This window comes from Triturus cristatus, chromosome 7 (assembly GCF_964204655.1).
Source record: "Triturus cristatus chromosome 7, aTriCri1.1, whole genome shotgun sequence".
Lineage (NCBI taxonomy): Eukaryota > Metazoa > Chordata > Amphibia > Caudata > Salamandridae > Triturus > Triturus cristatus.
The window spans coordinates 872,153,752-872,176,130 of record NC_140590.1 but is presented as its reverse complement, the minus strand read 5'-3'; the positions used below and the strand labels follow the sequence as shown (position 1 = coordinate 872,176,130).

The 22,379-nt window shown below is 42.3% G+C and overlaps 1 protein-coding gene and 1 long non-coding RNA gene across 2 annotated transcripts in view; one reads left to right on the top strand and one right to left on the bottom strand.

Moving 5' to 3' along the window:
* LOC146810794 (gamma-aminobutyric acid receptor subunit beta-2) overlaps positions 1-22,379 on the top strand; it is an 825,060-nt gene that overhangs the window by 472,086 nt on the left and 330,595 nt on the right. The window lies entirely within an intron of this gene.
* Positions 2,824-11,676, bottom strand: LOC146810795 (uncharacterized). Its single transcript, XR_014966624.1, has 2 exons — positions 10,243-11,676; positions 2,824-4,528 (listed from the first exon to the last, which is right to left on the bottom strand). It is a non-coding gene; the product is annotated as an uncharacterized LOC146810795 (long non-coding RNA).

Here is a 22,379-nt window from a genome sequence, read left to right as displayed (position 1 = left end):
TTATTTTGGTAATTTTGTGCTACTCTTTGACGTGAAATCACCAAAAACTAAGCGATTATGCCCACTCATATAATTTCGAATAATTTTTGGGGAAAACGTTTAAAGCAAGAGCACAGGAACAGAGCGCAAGGGACTGCTGGCTGCTGCTGTTCGTTTTCTGTTGCTTTCAGTGCTATTTTGTTAGCACACAATCATCCTCAGGTCCATTTTAGATGCAAGGGTGCATTTGTATTAAGATAACAGCACCAAATGCTGTGTTTTCTACGTAATCTTGTGTAATTTTGCAGTACTCACACGTGAATGTGCTACAGCAAATTAAGCTAGTCTCACTCACATATTTTATACCCAGATTTCCTGAAGCACTCCTGTGGCTGTATTACATATATGCGCACTTTTCCTGTTTGCGTCACATCGCACCTTTATCTCTAATTTTATTGCTTCCTTTTGAACAGGTCCTTAGAAACACTCCCTTTCTCCCTGCTCAGTTATACAGCAAACCTCTTTTCCTCATTTTGACCTCATCATCATTGACAAAATCCCTTCCCACTAATGGCCATTCTCATGGGCTCTGTAGAACAAGCCTCCCATCAACATTCTACTTCCACTGTGGCTTTCAAAGTTCCTATTTCACAAATATATATTCTTGCAGCGTAGATAGTTCCTATCTACAGACACCAAGCACATGCTGCCCTTGCCAATCAGTCATTTAATACATTTCAACACCTTTAATAGTAAACTCTCAGCAGTTCTCAACTTACATCATCTCCTCCATTCATCCATGACCATGCCAGTCTGTGCAAAGACATTCATCCTCCCTCTATGTCTTTACCATTGATAAAAAAACAATGACCTGTTCCATAGCTGAATTTTAAGGCCACTGAGAGATCACCTCTTAGCATTGATGCTCCTTCCTGACACTTCATCTCTGCATCTATGCCATACGACCAACTTCACCTCCATCACCCTGGTTCCTGACCGGTGTGTGTAACCATGTACATGTGTAAGCACGTTGGAAATGTCTTGACTAAGGTTTGTTAGTTAAGTGGGCAACAACATCTTTGATTCATTGAGTGTGCTTCCATTTTGCAACCCATTTGTCATCAAATCCTTTATGTGCAATCACCAAGAATCTCCTTGTTTACCTTCTTGGTACTGGCATGGTCCTTTGAACAGTCACTTTTGTTCAAAGGGCTAAGAAATTTAAATAAACATATACACAAACACTGAGCCATCTTTCGTGACAATATCTGTATTTTAATATTACTGGAGTAAAGAAAGGGAGGATATTGTAAATATGAGTCTCTTCAATTGAGAGCTATGAATTCTTCATATGTTGTTATTTCATAACCCTATAGAGTAATATAGGCAGCCAGCAGTGAAGTCATTGTCCAGTGATAATGTCAGTTACTCATGTTGAATGCTTGCAGCTTCTGGTGTTGCAACAGTTAATCGTAGAAGGGGATTACGTGCTGAACAGAGATCGCTTCAGGCAAGGCTTTCTGAAATTGAATGTGTGCAGAGCAATTGTTTTCACTATTGAACATTATGGGATTAGTAATGTTTGTCCCATTCATGAAAGAATGAGAATGTATTTACTTCAGTGCAGCACAATATGCCTGCCTTTTTGTATGCTCTCCTTCTCATCTTGAAAGTTTTAAAAATCATTCTCTGCTATGAGCTGCTATGAGCTGCATGGTTGCAGGTGGAATGGTCAACATGAAATAGAACCTTTGAAAACTCCCTACAGCCTGGCATAAAGAATAGCTTACCATAAAATCTACAGGCACCAAAAAATGCCAAACTTGGAGTAGATCACCACTGTGGGGGCTCTGAGTTGGGGTGGGGGCACTTGGGTGGCAGAGAATTGTGATGCAATAGAGCTGCTGACACCCTCCTTTTGCAGGGACTGTTCTTCCACAATGGCGGAGGAGTGTCGCCCCACTGACTCAGAGCCAGCAGGTGAAAAATAAAACTATATACTATAATTGTTTTATTTTTCATTTGCCAGCTCTGAACCAGCATGTGCTGAGAGGGGCAGGGCCGTGGCCATGGGAGGGGGAGGAGGACTGGTTTGTGTACTTATAAGTGCTGATGTGAGTTTGGCGGGCCTCCTCAGGCCGGCCAAACACACAGGTGCACTTAGGTTTCTGCAACCGGGCTGTATTGAACAGCTGGGTTCGAGAAATAGCACAGACTCCCTGTCCTGAGCGGAGATTCAAAGCAACCCGCTCAGGTCAATCAATGCGCTGCCTTCATAGCACAGAGAATCTCTGCTGCTGTCCCAGTGTCTGTTGGGATCAGGAAGCAGCAAAACACAGAGGCCCGAGGAGCAATGCATCTGGCAGCTTCAGGTAACAGTTTGTTTTAAAGTATTAACCTCCTGCGCTACTCCCTCCCGAGCTCCCCTGTGTCCTCTCCACCCACCCCACCACCTCTTCATTGTGTTGGTTGTCACTGTACTATGGTGAGATGATGCCGGAAGAATGATTTCATTATGGTTCATTTTCCAGGAACATGTCACTTTCAAAGGAGGACTGGCAAGGGTTGGCAAGATCCTTCTGATTCAGTGTCTGGAATGGCATGGCAGCATCCCCTTCTCCCTACCAAATCTAACCCGTTAGATTGAGCTTTAGTTCATGAAAATCTCTTCAAAAGCAGAGTGTGGTAAAAGCATATAGGCACAAAAGAATTCACCTGGTTGCACCAAGTCACCTGTTTTGTGAGGGGTTACTCAGAAAAGAGCAACAGATGGTTAAAGTACACTGGTCCTCTGTAGAATCTGAAATAAAAGCAAGAAATGAATCCACCTCAAACAGTTCTCAGTCAAGGGTAAGATAACAGCGTTTATTAGAAACCAACAACAGATTAGCGTGCAGCACGGGGGCACCCAGCAAAGTCACTGAGTGCCCAAAGATGTGACATTGGTGATAGCTTTTATAAGCCAAAACCACAAAGGATACGGCATCATCACATACGTAGCACAAATTAAGCATAGTTCATTTGACCAATTTGCAAGGGCCTAGATAGTTATATACCATTTAAGGTCCGAAAAGTACTGTTGCAGACTGCGTGACCTAGGTCTGCTTCTGGGACTTTCCACTGTAATGTAAGATATAGGTCTGGTGCTTTTCCAGTTAATAGTTGCAACATAATAGAAAGGACCAGACATATTACAAAATGTGCTATGCTGAAATGTCTGTGTCTACATGAGCATCTCTCCCTGTCACGTATTATTCTTGATCGAACCTTGTGTTACAAAAGCTGTGTCTCTGAAGCGAATGGTAAAGTACGGGCATTTTGTGCACTGCTCTCCATGTCAACTTAGCAGGGCCTAGAAGCTTACAGCATTTGGTATCATACAAAAAAGATGGCTTCTACATTGCCCCATCTGATACCAAATCACTATCTTCTAACCCCTCACCTCCCTGCCGGCCATTGATGAACAGTATTTCAATTGTTTTTGCAAATATTATTATCAGTGCAGTCACTATTGTCCATGGGACTGGTGTCAATATGGCTCCTAACACTGATGGCCATGTTCTGTCCCTTCTTCTTGTACTGGGCATTGTTCCTTTCTTTCACTTTTTAGTTAATGTCTCTGATAAGACCAGATCAGATCTCTTCTATTGCATAAATCACGCAATCCAAAATGTCAAGTCAAATATCTGCTATTTCTTGTGCTATTGTTTGATGTCCAAAAAAGTGGGGAACAAGATGTCTTGCAAGATCAGGTCTCTTAACACACTCAATAGCGGAGTATTTGGCACAGTTAGTTCCAGCACACTATTTAATTTTATTCCAGGACACAATAACCTAATACGAATTATTAGTTGATACTCTTCTACCCTCACTTGTATAGATCTAAGCCTTCCAGATCTTGTTGCTGGCATTTGTCGTAATTGGTGTGTACTTAGGTAGTTACATACCCTTAACCAAGTGTTCAATTCAGTTCTTTGATGTTCCAAAGCCTTGTTTTTGATATCTAACTAGCGGGTGATGCACCTCCTAGGGGTCTATTGGTGCAGACACCAGTCAACCATTTAGAAGAAAACGTTGGTGCCTTGATGGTGTACTGTCAGAGGTTACTAGCACATGACAGTTGGCACTCCCTTGGAAAGTAGCTGGTACAGACGTCTTTGGAGTGATGATACCCAGAGGCCTGGGCTTGTTGTGCGCATTATGTTACTGCCTCTGGTGTCTTCTGTTTTCTGTTGGAGGCCTAGCCTGCCCGAGCAGGTGTCTGCCTCTATCTCCTGTTGTTCTTGTCTTGCGTAGTGGATCGAAGGTTGTACCTGCGAGGTGCCTCAGCTTATTCTCTGCTGTCTGGTCCGTCTGCTTTGGAGCTGTGGATCCAGGATGTCAGCCCTTGGCACTTCACTGCTGTTACTGTGCTGAGGATGATCTGGTGACGTCCCTTCCACCTTGGCTGGAAGCAGTGCCGTTGGGTGTGGGCTTTTACCCAGATCCAGTCACCAGGCTACAGGTCATGTCGCAGTGGAGTTGTTGCCTCTGGAAGAGCCTGCAGTACCTGGTGGTGAAGATAACGTAAGTTCTCTGTTAATTTCTTGCAGTAACATAAAAGCAGGTAGTCTGTTAATGATAGTGGAGCTGTGGACATATGGCCTGCAATGTTCATGGGGTGGCCAAATATTATTTGCTGGGCTGGGCTTTGTTACCCTATCTGGCGTGCTCCTCATAGTCAGCAGGGCTAGTGGTAGTGCACCTACCCCTGAAAGTTCAGTTGATGCACACATTTTTCCAATCTTATTCCAAAGCGATGCGATAAGTTCCTGTAGGAGGCATTTGGCAACCGTATGTGCATCACAGTTCTCCGTTAGGTATGCTTCGGTCCACTTACTGAACATGCACACAATTACCATCACATGTTTGTACTTGTGGGTGAGGGACATGTCTATGAAGTCCATCTGGAGGCTTTCAAATGGTCTTGGGGAGGTGGGAAATGACCATGTGCAGTTGGTGTGCCCTTTCCAGTATCTTATTGTGCGCAAACAGTGCATTGCCTGCAAAGTCTTTCTGCTATTTGGCGGAACTTGGAGTTGTACCAGCATTGGGAAAACAGTCTGATTCATGACATCTCGGCCAACATGTGAGAGATCGTGAAAAAAGGCATGTGATAGAATGAAGCATTGCTGAGGGCAGGCATATCTTCCCATTGGGCCCTGTCCATAACCCCTCCTTTGTTTGCACACATCCTCCTTTGGCCCATTTCTCCTTTTCATCCTCCCCTACCTTCTTCTTAATATAAATTGGGTCAGAGTGTACCGAGTCACTGTTATATTTAGTATTCTTCTCACTGCTTGTTATTTGTACCATTGCTAACTGGCAGCCTGTCGGTGCTATTCTCCTTTCTTCCCCATCAATAAATGCGATGCCCTTTAATACATATTCGTTTGATGATGTGTGCGCTGCACATTGTATTATAGCCACTTTTGTTGGTCTTAGTAATGCTTGGAGGAGGCCACTTATCAACTGTGCATGTTATATTTGTTGGCCTGTGGGTGTGAGGAATCCCCTCATGAAGAGAGAGGGAAAGAGACAACATTTTGATAAACACAGAAAGTCACTGTTAATGCCAGACCTTATTAGGGGCCGAGTAATGAAATAAAGTGCACCCACGTACTCTTATTAAGTGCAGATATACATCTGTGGTTATTTCACAAGACTTTACAGAAGCAGGACAAGAAATAGTACTCCTAGAAAATATTTGTGAACTGCATTTAAGCATGAGCAAATATGCAGGTGTAGATCTACTCATGCGAAAATCTGAGTGTTTGCAAGCTCACTTTTCCTCCATCCACTTTTAGCCAACCTTGGAAGAAGTATTATGTCTGCCATTTTCAGGAGTAAAAATCCAACCTGTCTCAGCATTCCTACCATTACCTCCATCCTCTGTATGTAGATCTGTGGAACGTGGCAGCATAAGGTAATAGTTAGTATTCAAACCCTACTATGGAAGGAGCCCTGGCATAATCAGAAATGCTATTTTAGAGATCTTATATAATGATATTGCTGCCATAATTTGTCGCCGCATTGCATGGCATAAAAGGGACAAGTGGTTTTTGTCACAGGACACCTATTCACTAACACCCCTAAAGACTGCACCTGTACATTAAAAGACATAATAAATTTGTACACATTGTATCCTTAAAACATCATTATACGAAGCACAGTCATTCAATGCGCACTATCCTTCTGCATTGGCATATACTCATTACTAAAGAACAATAAATAAACATAATATCACTACTCTTTGTCCAATCCTTTGTAGCCCCTGGCGAATGCACTGCTTTCAAAAGCATTTTAGCGCATTCCCCTTACAGTATAAATTGTTATATATCCTGCAACTCTGAAGAACCTAGAAATGAAAAACATTAATATACATACACAATATTTCTTCTAGATGCATACATAACATAGTACGTCTCCTTGCTCCATTCAATTAGGCAAAACCCTTTAAGAGCGCAATATACCCAGTGCTATTCTATATGTGCTTGTGAGGATGGTGACGTTATATGTTAGGCTGCCGTCTGTGGAGTGAGAAATGGGGAAAACCAGCCAGCTACCTAACATGACCTAATTGTGTTATCCTGGGCATTTCATTTTCATCTCAGCAACTTACATCGTTCTTAATAATGGGAACCCAGGCCACCCAGATCATTCATCTTTTAGCTCAATAGCTAATATGTTCAAATGCACACTTCGAAAAACCAGCACTTGAAACAGGGACAATACCTATCAATGCACGGAAATAACCTGATCACTGGCAGGAGGGTCCTCTGTTCCCCCTGCTTTTTAATTAAGTAGCCTTTGCGCAATGTAATGGAATCTTTTGTCCTTTAAAATAGCAAATGTCTCCTGTTGTAAATCACTATGGGAGATGGGGTGGGGGACCTGTGGATAGCATCACTCTGGCCCTCACAATGTCAATTGACAAGACACCAAACAGGCACGTACGACACACATCTTTTCTCTGACGTTCTTGCATCCGAAAATGTTGAACCAAAACTTATTAAAGCGCATATACACAAAATAACATTTCCCTTCATCAATCTTTAAATGAACCTTAAACAATAATAATTTCTAACAGTTATTCAATCCTATTTTATTAATATACACTTAAGAATTGGCATTTCCTTCCATTCTCCGCTGCGAAGAATACATATTTTTTTTTATAACCAGTTCTGTTTATACCCACAGAAAACTGTTGTAGTGTGTGGTGTAGTCTTGGCGCAATGCCCAGAATCTGTGGCCAGCCCACGATCATTATTTCAAAGCCAGTCCAAAAGAGTTTTCTTTAACCCCTTAATGTATCATATAATCAAAGGCCGTGCTAGCCATTTCTCAGTAACTATTGCTTCATTTTTTTTTTTTTTTCACTCTATCTACTCTATAAAAGTATCAGGCGTTCCCTTCCACCTATTTGTCTCCCTTCCTGTCTCATTAGTTCTATGTACCCTCTTCTTTGTTCTACACGTAATTTCAGAAAGTCGTTGGTAAAGGACATGAGATGCCACTTTATTCTCCTTTTCCCCAGGTGGAGGGGGCACATTTCACAGGGGTATTATCAATGTGGTGCGTTGTGGGCACTTGGAAAGAAATCAGGGAACGTAAATTTGACTACATCGCAACTATAATATGGAGAGAGGGAGGCTGTTCCCGTATTCTGTGTTTGTCTTAGGGCCATAGCCTTCTGCTTAGAAGCACAGTGGGCCTCAGGACCATTAAGACGCGGTATTGTATTTTATTTTTCTGTGCATAATTTTAACAGCTTATTTTTCTTTCTGCAGAACTTGAAAGGTGCATAGGCTGCGTCCTGTCCCATAGTTTCAAGAGAAGCAGTATTTTGAAACATCCTGTCAAAAGTTCTATTTGGTTAACTTCCCCATTTATGAGTTTGTGCCCGAGATATTTGCAAAAGGTCTGCTCATCATGGGACAGCTCGGTGGGTTGTGCCCCTGTGGTAGAGAATACCAGTGCATAAATATGTGTTTAGCACGCACAATGTATCCTCTCTAAAAACACACTTACTTTGCACTGGTAAGGGTAAACACACTTCAGCGCACCCCCCACTTCCTCACAGAGGAGAAGCTTTCTTACTCATGTACATCAATCTAACTGAAGGGATGTCTATCAACCCCTTACTGATGATAGATTGGGCCTGCCCAAAATTCGTTGTGCAAGCTCAGGGTCCAAGAGCTCTGTTGCTAGAGTAGTACAAAACAACCCTATAGTTAATCAAAGACCGCATATCAAAAATAAAAGCACTTCAAATAAATGCATACAATACAACAACATATCTTCAAATTAATGCATATAATGCAATACCAACAACAACACCCTCCTTGTTGTGAGTAGGTGGACACCTATTCACATCTGGAGACCACCCTTGGTGTCCAGCAGGAGGCAGTGCACCAGAGCCAACTCATCTCTGGCCACAACTTCCTAAAAACTAGTCCCACACCGTAATCTTCCATTCCCTTCCTTCCAGGAGAATAATCACAGTCACAAGAAAGACATTGCAATCTAAACGACACACAATATGCAGTCCTGTGTCATAATTGTATTCCCCATTTTCAATAAATGGAAACAGCAATGCAGTTGTGTTACCTGAAAGGAACTCGTACCCCAATTATAGCTCTTAGGAAGTGTATATGGGAAGGAGTAATCTGTCCCTCTTGCAGTAGACAAACTTACAGGCACACTTCGGTACAGTGACACAGAAGGTAGTCAGCAGACTATTTCTGGCTGCTCATTCCTGAGGTGTGGGGGTATGGATAACAGACAATACAAATTGATAACAGATACAAATCAGTCAGTGATCAAACAGCCAGCTGCGCATTGTTAAAATGAAGCAGAGCAAGCGCCCATTATCAGACAACGTGACATGAAATGACATTTGCTACAAGTTCACCGAAAATATTCATAGATAGGAAGAAAAGGGACAGAGGTAGAGTAAGATATTTCATCCCCTTCCTTTCTCTCCGGGCCACTCAGACCCACAGAGGTGCTGCTGAACGAAATTTTTAGAATCACATAAAAGGTGAGACAAAAACAGGTGAACTCTGCACTTACACAGGCACACACATATAACACAAATAGCCGGGGTCTATCCCTAGTCGGTGCGGATCTACACAAGCACCTGTTATCTAATTCCAAAAGAGTGTTAGTGTAATGAGTGTAATCATAAGGAGAGTTGGAACCTGACATATCATAAGTAGCAGTGCACAGACGTAGGGTAATGTGCAATATAAAAACAATGTGAAAGTGTCTATTTGAGCAGTCAAGAATTATTATTGTATGAAAATGGCAACAGAAATCGTCCTTGTGTCCAAGTCAGATCAGTCAAAAATGTAGATGTACAGTCAAATTTCGATAACTGACGAACATAGGTATTGAAAACAAAAATCATTAAGCTCAAGAAACTTATTAATGCAAATCAAGGAAACAATAAATCACGTATTCCATCACTGTTTGAAACAAGGCGATCACCCCCCTTCCTTTTCTCAGCATCCGACACCTTCCACCCCTGGAGCCAGTGAGTGTCGCAGGCAAGACAGGGAACTGCAGAATTTCACCCTCCATGAAACATCAGTAGTCTTGTGCTTCCTATTTTCAGGGAGTTACTGCGTAGTCAAGGAAAAAAGGCGAATATTTGCCCTCACCGAACCCCAGTGGTGAAGGTGACAGTGCAGTAAGTATAATCCCAGTACAAAGCACATCATCAAGTAGTGAGGTGAACCCTGAATCATAGACAGCGATAGAATACCAGGGGAGCATCTGCAGTTGCAACCCCTCACGACGCTGGGTGTGCTCAAACCGAGACAGCACCCATGGGCCCACTTCCGAGAATTCCCACCGAATCCTCCTGACCCTGCTCTCACTGAGCAGGGTCCCTGGACCTATTAGTCTGGTTGGAGCGCCACTGGCTGCCTAGAAACAGAAACGTAACCCTAATCTAAATACTGAATGAAGCACCATATCCAAACAGTTCACACCTATGACTAATATGTAAATCCGGAGGGGATGCTAATCACCAACCCTCCACCAGTCCCTCCAACCAAGGTCCCAAAGGAGCTCGTCAGCTCAATCTTGAACTACGCGTAGCCGCTGCACCTAAACCGCGTGCAGCCACAGGGGTGCTTTCACCGCAACCACCTGCAAATGGGGAGCGAACCTGCCACAACCCAACCAGGAGGATATAAACCCTCAACATGTACTCACCTAGTGATCACTGGTCTGTCAAAGCGTACCGACCTCAGTTGTCACCAGGGGACCAGGGGCCAATTGTCCTCCACCCCCATAGACCAGAGACTCTCTGCAGGCAAGACAAAGGGATTGCAGAAGCACACCCTCCTTGGTCCTAGTTACAGCCAAGCGCTGCGTAGCACCAGGGAGTGACTGCGTGCATGGAATCGAGCAGAAGGACACCATTGCCGGTCTGGAGGGGTGGAGATGAGGACCAGGAACTACAAAGGAGATCAAAATGCACATTAAAAGACAGCTGATAGTCGGCAGCAGTGTCAGATGACAAAACGCAGAAAGAGCTCCGAAGCAGAAACAGAGTCAGTGCGCCGATCAAACGTTAAGAGGAAGCAAAGAAAATGTCACAAGTAGAATGGCGACACAGTGGAAATCTTCCGTGATAGAAAAAGGAGAACAAAGAAAGTAATGAGGACTGCCAGTATGACAGCCAAGAAGTACTTCGGTAAACAACCAATGGAGCTATCCCCGAGACAGGCACACCGGCCAAAGAAACACTGGCTTCGGCATGAGAAGAATACCAAGAAAAAAGGAGACAGGAGGAGAGCGCTTATAATCCAGTAAAAATAGTGCTATACAAATGTGCTGAGAGAGAAAGAGCAGGAGCCAAAGACATGACACAAGCAACTAACGGTTAAACACTGGTGTCGTCCTCCAACAGCCAGAGAGCGGAGATAGAGAAGACAAATTGAAATGTCACCACCTCAGGTCTCCGAGCTCCCGAGGAGTTGGAGTCCAGCAGCCGGTGGCCGTCGAAGCCGGTCAGATGTTTTGGGGCTGCATTCTCCACCAAATGTAGAATCTGAAATAAAAGCAAGAAATGAATCCACCTCAAACAGTTCTCAGTCAAGGGTAAGATAACAGCGTTTATTAGAAACCAACAACAGATTAGCGTGCAGCACGGGGGCACCCAGCAAAGTCACTGAGTGCCCAAAGATGTGACATTGGTGATAGCTTTTATAAGCCAAAACCACAAAGGATACGGCATCATCACATACGTAGCACAAATTAAGCATAGTTCATTTGACCAATTTGCAAGGGCCTAGATAGTTATATACCATTTAAGGTCCGAAAAGTACTGTTGCAGACTGCGTGACCTAGGTCTGCTTCTGGGACTTTCCACTGTAATGTAAGATATAGGTCTGGTGCTTTTCCAGTTAATAGTTGCAACATAATAGAAAGGACCAGACATATTACAAAATGTGCTATGCTGAAATGTCTGTGTCTACATGAGCATCTCTCCCTGTCACGTATTATTCTTGATCGAACCTTGTGTTACAAAAGCTGTGTCTCTGAAGCGAATGGTAAAGTACGGGCATTTTGTGCACTGCTCTCCATGTCAACTTAGCAGGGCCTAGAAGCTTACAGCATTTGGTATCATACAAAAAAGATGGCTTCTACACTCTTTTATCCTATGTGGTTGGTCAGCCTGATTCATGTAGTTCATGTCACCCTGGTTTAGGATCTCCCTTAGTCTCACACTCCTGGGCCTTCTGATCCTGGCCCCACTGGACCTAGACTTACTCGTCCTTTATACCCCCTGGTCATTCTAATCTAGATGTCCCCATGTTGTGCTAGCCCTGTTCCTTTCTAGTTGTGGTCTGGTCATCCTTGAACTTCTAGTGGCCCAACTATTACCCTTTATTCTTCCACTTTTTATCCTCCTCCTCCTACTGCTTCCTTCCCCAGCGCTGCCTTCACAGTGACTTTAGCCAGGTACAGCCTCCAAGCCTGTCACACAGATATGGGCTAATTTTGGCTTCCAGATTTTTTTGCTGAGAGAGCACTGTCGGGTACAGAAATGAGGGCCCAGTATAGACAGGCCTTGCTGACTTAAAACACTGCTTCACATAGTTAAAAATGTAAAATAAAATTCCCAAGATGCATTGTGCAGGTGAAAGGGCTGCTCATTGCATGAAACCAATAAGCATCAATGCCCTGAATAGTGCCATCATTTTCAATAAGCAGTCATCAGAACTCATGTGGCTGTTTTTTGCACAACGTCTCTTTGGAATGATGATCTGTTGTCATTTGTAATAACATTTTAAAGCTAATGAGGGTCTGTTTATTACTCTGTCACTTTATATGTCCAAAGAGAATTTGCACATTTCTTTTCCCAAAATGCTTAAGCAGTCTGAGCTGAGTTTACTAACATCACATATTTTATCTTTTCTTAACTACTGTTTGATTAAATTTGTAAAATTTATGAAATTTGCTGATGCCTTTCCAGCTAAATTGGAAGCAACTATTACATCTCATCACAATTGCAATATCTACTAAGTAAGGGCACATGTGGCAAGCACTTGTACAATGTTATTTAATATGTTAAACTACAGCAATAAAACTATTAAGAATTGCTTTAAAGGTCTCTGGTGGTCAATTTGTAGACTATCGATCATATTAGCCCAAGTGCTACTTACACAGTTGATTCTCCATAAACCCCTGGTATATTAAATGTCTTTAATACCTCACTGTTGGACAATTTATCAAGTCATTCTAATTGCTGATTGTTACATTTTTAGTGCTTAAGGTCTAATTTGCTTTGGTTTATAGTCATTTTAAAATGTCTATTATTTTAGCTTCTGGCATGTTGTTCATGGACAATGTATTGGTTCTGTCTTATTGTGCTTCAGTAGTTTCATGTTTTTTCTATGGATTTTTCCTTACCTTCTTCAAATTTCTTCTGCTAAAAGATGCTATGTGTTTTACCTAGTCACTGTATATGCAATGGTTTTAATTAACTACAAATAAACTTGACTTGGCAATTTGTTAAATTAACATGCCCTAAAGACTATTTGTTTCATCAAAAAAAGGCTGGGTAAAGCCTCCACAAGCTATTGGCATGTAATGATTAACCAATCTCCATATGGATCAAAGCTAAGACCCTGAAAGTCATATCATGTTTTACTGTAATGATGACAGATTGACCTACATTTGGAATATTCACACTACCTTTCATTTCAGTGGTCTCTTTTGTACGACTTGTGGCAAAAGTTGTCACAAGCCACCTACCTGGATCCCAGATGATCCCAATGGGGCAGCGACACTAGTTCCCGAATCCTCCCAAGATGTGCCCTCCACTTACAGGATGAGACACTGCTCCGGTGGCAAATCCCAGGGGAAAGGAGGTAGGGATAGAAAGAACATGTAGAATCAAAGATGCTGTGGCTTGTCTATTCTACAGCAGCACTGCAGCAGGTATTCACACCAGTCTGATAAATGGCACCGGCGAAAATGGTACCTTTAAACAAACAATTAATAAGGCTTTAGTCTAATATTAACTCTAGCTCTTAAGGTATCACCTCACAAAAGTTTTTCAAATCTTAATCAACCTTTAGTTTTGTTGTTGTATTTTTTTTATTTAGATTGTCCGTAGAGGTCCTTTTAGCAACATTTTTGAAACTGTAATGAGTAGGATTTCAGCATCAAACCCACAAGCACATTTGGACGGGAATAGCTTCACCCAAGTCCTCTCTGGCAGAGCCCTGCCAACAGTATGTACAAGTTGAACAAAAACATTGGATACCTTTATTTGCAGCACAATGTTGCGACTGAGTCTGTTAATGCATCGCCCCTTCTCTTGTTTCCATCCAGGTGCGAGACTAAAGCAGGATGTTCTTTGCGGTGTGGTTAAAGTGGGAGGATCAAGGGAGCTGGCAAGATAGAGTCCTGGAAGCCGGGAAACAGGTAAGTGGCAGGCGTAGAAGCTAAGCGAAGGGGAGGAGTGTGGATGGTCTCTAAATAAGACTGCTTTAGACTGTTCATAAAGGTCACATTCCAATTGTTTGTAACAAGGAACAGGTGCAGATAATTAAATTGACGAGGCTGTCTTCTAGAAGGTGCTTTAGAATGTACACAAATCTTGTGTTCTAATTGCTTATAGCAAGGAACAGGTGGAAATGATTAATTTGATGAGGCTGTCTTCTAGAAAGTGTTTTAGAATGTTCCCAAACGTCACATTCCAATTGCTTATAGCAAAGGGATTAATTTGATGAGGGCTGCTTTCCTAAATGTTTATGTTGAGGTCATCTATGCCGCTTGCTTGATGCTTATTCTGGTGGATTTTCTGGATGTTTCAGTGGCGCCTGAAACCTGACCTTCCATTTGCACGGTAAAATATTTGTAAATGCTATTAAGCCTTTCAAACATACTGGGGAACACCAGCTGCAGCTAGCTATTATCAACTGCATGTAATATGGTCAAAAGTCAGGGTACAAGATGTTTGTTCATTCATAAGTGTTGGAAGGAATGATAGAAGTCATGCTGGTATATTGTGATAGTCAAGAGTGGTGAGCTGTGGCAGGAATCCTGACAAAAGTTGCTTTGTGCAGATAAGTTCTAAATTCTTTTCGATAACCAGCAGGAATGTGGAGCCATGCGATGATAGTGTTTTTCATCCTTTATACACAATCCTAGAGCATGCAATAACAAGAAAGTTGAGGCCAGTAATTCTGAGGATCTTAATAGTTAGATAAGGATGAATTGGGAGTTTACATTGAATTATTTATTTTGTCAAGAAAAATTACTTTAAAGAGATTAATGCTCGATTGACAACTAAGGTAGTTTCTCTATCTAGCAATGCTAATATGGTGTTGCTCAATCAGCCCAAAGATGCAGTGAGCGGCTGTATTTTGAGCTCTCTTAAAATCTGAAACTCAGGAATATCATCAAATATAAAACTCAATAATTAATGATTGTTCCCTATTGCTCTATGTTGTTTGAGGAGAAGGAAGATATTTTGTCATAATATAAGTTGTGGGACCAACTACTGACCACTAACCCAAAAAGGCCTTTCAAGAAAAACACATATTCAAACATATAGCCCACATTGCATGCTTTGGTGAGACAGGATGTTATCTTCAAACAAGTCAGTTGAGAAGGGCATAAGGGCTTATCTCCCTTTAGAGCCGAGGTCTAAAAGCTTAGTTTAGAACTATTTGTTGAAGACTTTTGTTTGATGTCTAGGTTTGGATCTCAAAACGTGCATTGTGTATAGTTATTTTCACAGAGTTATCGTGGGAGAACTTGATGTTTACCTGTAGGACTTGGCCTTTTTGGCTAAAGATCCCTAAACTTTTTTGCTTTACCCCTACACCATTTTTCTGACATAGAATAGCCAATTTAGATGCTTTGGGTACTTTGCCACTGTTGATCAATGTCAAAGTACAAGAGTTCCCTATGTAAAATGTAATGGTGATTGGTTGGCCATGATTGGTATGTTTGCCTTACTAGTCAAAATCCCTAGTGATGTGCACTGTGTGTGCAAGGGCTAGTAATGCAAGGGCGCGCAGAGAGGCCTAACCTTTTGGAAACGGTTAGAAGTGAGCTTAACTGTTGGTTAGAAGCGGTGGTTGGGATTAGAACCTACCAACCCACTGGAAAGCATACTACCCATTCTTATATGTTGATTTTGTATTGTGTGGTCATATCGTATAATTGCTTATATAAAAATTATACTCATTTTATCAAAACTCGTGTGGAGTCTATTTGTGGTGACATCATGGGGTTACTGTGAGCATGGTTGCACATACTTAACACTCATACCTTGGAGATAAGCCTGGCTGCTCGTGCCAAGCTACTAAGGGGGTGAGCAGGGCTATCCCAGACGGTGTCCTTACTTAGCCTAACGTTGAAGCGAGGGGTCGGGGACTCCCGCCTCCAGCATTTGGTGGCGGCAGTAAGCGATAAGGACCCCCACTTCCAACATTACCTACTTGTTATTAGCATGCAATTAACTTGGTGTGTATCTTCTTGGTATCAGCATACAATTGGGCTGAAACAGGGTGATCTAGAAACATATTGAAAAATTTGCCTAGATATATGTAAATTGACATTTTGAAATGGTAGTACCTTAAGGTTTCCCATCCATGAAAAGTAATTCCATTTCAGTCATCTGTCCAACTATTGTATCAAGTTTCTGCTCAGAATTAATGATTTGCTAGCGTTGTAGAATATTATAACAACCTGATTATCAATAGTGTAGAAAAACTCATTCATCTAACTCAAAAGTTGCAAAACAGCTGTTCAAGCACTCACTAACATTATCAATAGCTAAAATATTTCTCTTAAACTCAAGCAATTGAGCTGTCGTATAATCAGGATTCAGTTTAAGACCCTTACTCTGGTGTAAACTATTCACAGAATTCTTCCAGATAATTTTAAATCTTGACTTCAGTTCGTCATCTCCCTAGACCATTATGATATAGGAGGAAAAATCTGCTGGCAGTTCCCAAAGTGCCTGACAACTGTCTGTAGGTAAACCACTAACTTTCCATGCTTCCCACCTCTTGAACTCCTTTTTGTAATCCTTCTGGAAAATGTATGATGATAATCCTTCCAAAACTTCATCACTTTGTTCTCATTGGCCCCTGGGTTTGTAATGAAGCAGAAAATGATTATGGGTCTGATTTAGATACTGGCTGATGCGTCACTCCATCACAATGGTGACGGATATCCCGTCAGTTGAAATATAAATCTCATAGGATATAAAGGGATTCATATTTTGGGGGACGAGATATCCATCACTGTTGTGATGGAGTAACCCGTCTGCCAAGATCTTAATCAGACCATACATCTGGACTGGTGAGAGTGAATAATTATATTGGTGCTTCTGTGTTAAAAAGCCTGGCTGTCCCATCTGAATAGATGACAGAACCCAGCTGGAGTCATAGAACCTAATGTTGTACTTAAGAGCCTAAGATGTACATAAACAAAGAAGCTACTATGCTCCACTTAAGTGGCTCTTATGTTAACCAATGGTGAAGATCTTGCTGCCAGTCTTAATAGACTCTCACCGCCACAAACGTATTATATATCATGTTCAATCTTTGGGAAGCCTTTTACTATCTAAATAGGGTGGCAGGAAATCCATTTTTTTAGGGCAAATGTCTACAATCACCAATCTTTAAATCAGCCCCTTAAACCTTTTGGCGTTGGAAATACCCATTGAGTTACAAGCAAGACAGCTCCAGCGTAGATTAGCTAGAACCACAATTGCCGTCAAACAGTTGCTCTTCAGTTTAGCATCAGACGCCCAGATAAAAAAAGCAGTACAACCTCATCATAGCCATTAAAACCTCTGTACAAATGTCAGCAGCATAAAATAAGTGAGTCATAAAATAAGTTGAGTAATGCTTCCGGTGTGAAATGTTTTGCTCTCTCACCCGTATATGTCCATTGCCAATAAAGTTGTTAACATGATTCAACAGTGCCTGTAAGCTTCTCTTTATGCCTTATCTGTCCTAATAGGCTATTGAGCAAGTTTCTTTTCTAATGCTTAAAAGTAACGTGTTTTAGAGCATTAGGGGTTTTCATATTTCTGATGCTAGGCTTTCCAACCATTTATTATTTCACTAAATGCCAAGCTTTTGGCTTGCACCACAGTAGCACTGAAGGCCTGTGTCACCTTCCAGTACAGAGCTCAATCAATCGCTCTGCTGATATTGAAGTCTTTTCTACTATGCTGCGTAATTGCAGCCTTTTAATTACCACCAAGCAATAGACCAGAAATAATGACTTCTCACAGCAGATGAAAGGTATGTCATGATATGTATCAGAATTGGAAGGATAAGCAAGCACAAAGAGACACGTCCAAGGATGCCGCTGCCTCAGTAACACATCAGTCACTGACCCCTTCCTTTGTATCTTTAGAAAAATCTGACTCTAGATGGTTCTTTTTTTGTGTGCCTCTCTTAATAGAACATGTTCTTGTACCGGGACCTCCGTTCTCGTGCTGTGGGAGGCAAGAAAAAAGAAATAATTGTCTGATAAAACCACGTTTGCGACCTGCGGTCAAGAAGTTTGCAACATGTTCCTTCTTCTAACATTTTTTCCGACTTCATTGGAGGAAATGTAGTTATGAAATATTTGTCTACCATTTCTTAGAAATAATTGTTTCAATGGCTCAGAAAAAATGTCTGTATGTTTAAAATAAAAACAGATTCAGTGCTGTTGTTTGTCTTTGGAACCTTTTGTTGGGTATGCAGGAAAAATATGTAACGAAAAGTCATGTAATCTTAAAATACAATTTTTAGTAACCTGAATTCATAATACAGAGGTTAGGGCCACAGATTAAATCATTTCCCTTTGCATTATTCTACAAAGGAAGAAAATAATTTAGTTTTTTTCACTGAGCGCTCTTCTTTTTTGTTGGAATAAGGAGACATTGGGGCATATTCACAAGGACCTATCTCCGCTTTATCTCCACCTTAACACAACAAAAGTGGAGATATATTTAACACCCCATTCACAAGCAGGTGCAAACCGCAGACATCGCCAGTATTCCCCCGATAACTGCCCCAAAATCTAACACCACGGCGGACACCACCAACTAACTCTAATGAGATGCAGAGTAGGTATTCCCGTGCAAAAACATGCGAAAAAACAACACCACCACTTTCACAACGAACTGCCAGAACTGCGAAGTGAACCAAAAACAGGCAATAACCCGCGTTGGATGCAGGTATTTAACACCTGCCTCATGCCGGTGTAAAGACTGATGCCTACCTGCAGTAGGCAACGGAGCGCCGCACACAGCCATACCCGAAGAACAGACGACGCCATGGAGCTACTCATCATGCAGCTCGGAGCACCAACAGGGTCACAACACCCACCGCCACCACCCCCAGGACCATCCTCATCCCCAGGACGTGGACCCGCCCCCCCCCCCCGGACCACCACAGGTGCAGCGTACAGTAAGACAGCGGACCTACTGAAAATGCACCACTCTCACAGACCTAACACCAGCGGAAGTCACTACAGGCTCAAAAGGACAACCATTCTCCGCATCATCACCCACAGGCTGATGGTCCCAACACAGCGTAGAACCAACATCCCTTTGCAGACAAAGCTGTTGGCTGTGCTGCACCTGTTGGCCTCAGGGACATTCCAACCAACAACTGCCAGAGTCGGAGGAGTCTCACAGCCAGCCCTATCAAAGTTCATCACACCTGTCCTGGATGCCATCCTCAGCTTCATACCTCAGTACCTTCACTACCCAACACTGCGCAGGAACAGCTGGAGACAAGGCTTCTACGCCATAGCCGGATTCCCGGCCGTGTTGGGGGCAATTGAATGCACACATGTCCCACTTGTGCCCCCTGCGGCTACTGCACACCACTACAACAACAGAAAGCACACGCATTCCATCAATGTGCAGGCAATAGTGGATCACTGGGGACTCTTCACCAATGTCGTCGCCAACTACCCAGGCAGTGTGCATGATTCCTCCATCTTCCGACAGTCCATCATCAACCAGCGCTTCCAGGATGGCACATATGTACCAAATAAACACACCACACATCTCACAGCCACCAACGCACACAGCATATCTGTGGGTATGCACACGTGACCAAGCCACATTCGACATATCAGACTACACGACCAACAACTAGACACGATTTCACCACTCCATGGTCATCCGGGGCTGCTCCCTGAGGGCTGGCTCACACTCACCCCACACAGAGCCAGCACAGGCGTCACTGAATTGGTGGGCCATCACATCCTGCCGAACCAAGTATTGACTCTTTTCTCCCTGCACTGTCACAGGTGATCAAGGATATGCACTCTGCCCTTGGATGATGACACGCCTCCAGGACCCGAAGTCACCCGCCCAGAGGCAGTACAATGCGGCCCACATATGCACCAGGGGCATCGTTGGACGCACATTTGGCGTGTTGAAGTCACGTTTCAGGTGCCTGGACTGCATAGGTGGGAAGCTCCTGTACAGCCCGGACGTCATGTGCAAGATGATCGTTGCATGTTGTGTGTTGCACAACATCTGTGTTCGCACCATGGCTCCATGGATCTCAGTTCCAGAGGTACCGGACGATGATGATGGTGATGGGGCTGGTGGCCCACATCCCATTGCAGCTGTGGCAGGAATGGCCCATAGGAACTACATAATTGACACCTACTTCTCATGAGCACGTCACATTGTGTCAGTCCGTGGCAATCATGGGACAGTAGTAGATGTCCAATTGCACTGCATGTGTGAATAAAACATATTTGCAGGTTACAGGTTGGAAATGGGCATTGTCATGTTACATATCCCTGGGGTTACAGATGTGATTTTCCTGGTTGGGCACATTTGCTGATCCAGTTGTGTCCTGTGTTCAATTCTGATGGGGGTTGCTGTTTGTACAGAGATGTTACCAATGTCGAGGTGCACTTCTGCTTATGTGCGTATGCTGCACGGTGGGTGTGTCGCTCCAGCAGCTCTGATGTACCTGCCACTGGTCTCTTTCATGCGTTGTGCCTGTGGGTTCTGTCCTTCCACGGTGCTTGGATGTGGTGGTGTGCATGTTGTCCTCTGCAGTTGGCCAGGGTGCATCCGTGGTACTCCGCTTTTGCTGTATTTTGTTCGATGGCATTTTTCGTATGCTGTTCTTGTGCTTGTTCCCTCATTGCGTGTGAGTATTGCTACCCTCGCGCTGCTTATCCATGCTTTCCTCATCGCGGAAGGGCTCATCACAGGTTTTCTTGTGTTATGGTTTGTGTTTGTATCTCCATCGGGGTGGTTGTATCGCGGACAATGTCCGCATTATCTGGTGGCTATTGCATGTTTCGCCTTGTTGTGAATTCCACGTTGACACAGGGATATTTTCCCGCGATGGGCTGCGATATTGAAAGTTGTGTTACGCTACTCTTGCGGTAGTTATCACACGTTCTTGTGAATATATCCCATTGACTTTTCTGTGTGAGGTAGACAAGTCAACGTGGACTCAACCTTTGAAACACATTGCGAAGTTGCAGCATGTTTACCGACGTTATGTCCTTTTCTCTATACCACACAGGAACATTTCTATTCCTCTTTATCCAGTAAAGAAGATTACTGAATCGAGTCATTGCCGCAGTGACAAGACTAGCTGCAGTATTGACAGTGTTTAGGCAGTTTTCCCCCTGTAATTCCTGCAATAAAACATGAAATGTATGTCCTAGAAAGGGACAAAAATAAACGGATCCAAAATAACGTATGCTTGCATATATAGCACTCACTTCGATGAAGCTCAGTGTTCTTAGAAACTCCTATTAGCTGCAGGTCTTCTATCAATTACCAAGTGTACATTGCTGATTTATTCCCCCAAAAATAACTGAAATGGCTATTTGTAATTGAAAATTGGTTTCGTGCAGCACCTTCCAAATATTGTTTTCATACTGTTAGGTGATAATTATATTTTGCATGACAATTTTGTTCATACTGGAGAGTGGTTAATACTATTTAGAAAAAGTCCTTTACAGAGCAATTTTCAATATATTCTCCCATTTTCAACACTTCATAACATAGCTATTGCCTTGCAAATGTATTCTTTTCAGTGCTTAAGAAGCCACATTACATATCACCCCACGGGCAGCAATTAGTTACTTTGAGACAGTTTTTTTGAATTCACACATTTATGGTAACAGAAAATCATTAATAATTATTTGGTGTGATTTTGACCTGCATTGAAAGAAAGTGCCTTCTGGCTTTCACTGGTTTTGGTGGAATGTTCTCCTAAAAACGAATAAATTAAAAAGTGTTGTTTTTGTACTCAAAATCATAGATGCATTAACAGTATGCTAATGGCTGAATTAATCAGTAGTTTCTGTAAAATCTAAATCAGATAGATTGTTCGAATCGCGTTCTAACTGATAATATTTAATTTATATGTCTACACAAGAATGCGAAATAGATGTCTGAAATGTATATTGTACATCTCAATTTATACTTAATTTGAAGGAGAAAAACACTTCTTTTCTGTGGTGTCAGCACCCACTAGGCTATTTTATTGTCATTTTTAAGAAAAATAAATTGCTACGTCAAGATGCTTGTTAAATGCTTGTGTTAATGAAAAGCTTGTTATAAGGTTTGATTCACGCAGTATATGATTTATACTCATTAAAAAAAAGTTATAAACTGTTGCTTTCAAAACTAAGTCATCTAATGTGCTGTAAAATTGCATGTGTTGTCAGAAAAAGACAAGGGACAATTGCTATTTTAGAAAGATGTTTCTCCATGAAGTGCTTTTGCTAATCTACATACTTTCAAAGTTAATTATTTGATAAATACATGTTTTATGGTCTAATAGTTACATGTGTAGCTAATTTCAATATTTCTTGCT